The sequence below is a fragment of the Gymnoscopelus braueri genome (assembly GCF_963280865.1).
Source record: "Gymnoscopelus braueri genome assembly, chromosome: 24".
Taxonomy (NCBI): domain Eukaryota; kingdom Metazoa; phylum Chordata; class Actinopteri; order Myctophiformes; family Myctophidae; genus Gymnoscopelus; species Gymnoscopelus braueri.
In genome coordinates this window covers 27,331,445-27,332,735 of record NC_137626.1, presented here as the reverse complement: position 1 = coordinate 27,332,735, position 1,291 = coordinate 27,331,445, and positions in this window count along the sequence as shown.

The following is a 1,291-nucleotide window of genomic DNA, read 5'->3' as shown; positions in this document are numbered from 1 at the left end:
GGAAACATCCCGACGCCGACAAGACTGATCGCTGATCAGCATCTGCGCCACTCATCTGTGATCCGTCCCGACTGAACTGCCAGGACGGTGACGTAGACTTCACACACACACACGCACACTCACACGCTCGCACGCACACGCACGCACGCACACATGCACACATGGCACAGTCGCACACACAGGCAGGCATGCATGCAAGTGTTTTGTGCATCTACTTTGTACAGCAGTGGTTCTCAACTTGTGGGTCTGGACCCTCGGGGGGGTCCCCACATGATTTTGGAGGGGTCCCAGTGAAGTGACAATTTAAGGACCTTTAAGACCTTTTTAATACCTTAAAATCTTTACAAATGAGACTATTTCTGCATCAAAAGTAATCAACAAACTATGCTATAAAAACTGGTAATAGCCTACTTTGGCCAAATTGTATAAAAGAAAGGCAAAAATTGTGAAAATAGCAGATCTACAATATCTGCTATTTTCACAATATTTGTCTGTGGAACTGAGTCAAACAAAACGTAATCTCTCAAGAACAGATTCTGCACTGCGTTGGAATCTGTCGGGGAGGTTCATCATAACAAGTGCGCATGGGCGTGCCTTCAGATCAGGAAGCGGGCCGCGCTTTACCCAATCAAATGTAGTGGGCGGGATTCACGTGTCCGTCCATCCTTCCCCCCTCGAAACAAACCGAAACTAATTTAACAATAGCGTCCGCGGAGCAGACAAAACCACGGAAAGATATTCACATTTTAACTTACTCTTTCATCATAGAAACAAGTGGGCTTATAACCAAAACGATCGATGTTCTCTGGGAGAAGTGGTGTTAGTGTTCCGTGTAGAAATATTGTTAGTGGGAATGAAAACATAGTCGCACCAACCGGAAGTGACGCGCTGAAGGCATACAAAACACCGGTTTCCTTTGCGCTCTGGCTCTACGTTTTCTTCCGCCCAGAGCCAACAGACATAGAACAAACAGCAGAGGGCGCTGTTTTTCATTTTCAGTTGGCGATGGGTTCCCAGATTGAACAAAACGTAATGCCTCAACACTTACAATTCCAAGTGCTTATCAGGGGTTCAAATATGATTATTTTGGGGGGTCCACAGTTCAAATATGATTATTTTGGGTGGTCCCCAGTTCAATGTGATTATTTTGGGGGGTCCCCAGTTCAAATCTGATTATTTTTGGTGGTCCCCAGTTCAAATATAATTATTTTGGGGGGTCCACAGTTCAAATATGATTATTTTGGGTGGTCCCCAGTTCAAATATGATTATTTTGGGGGGTCCCCAGCTCAA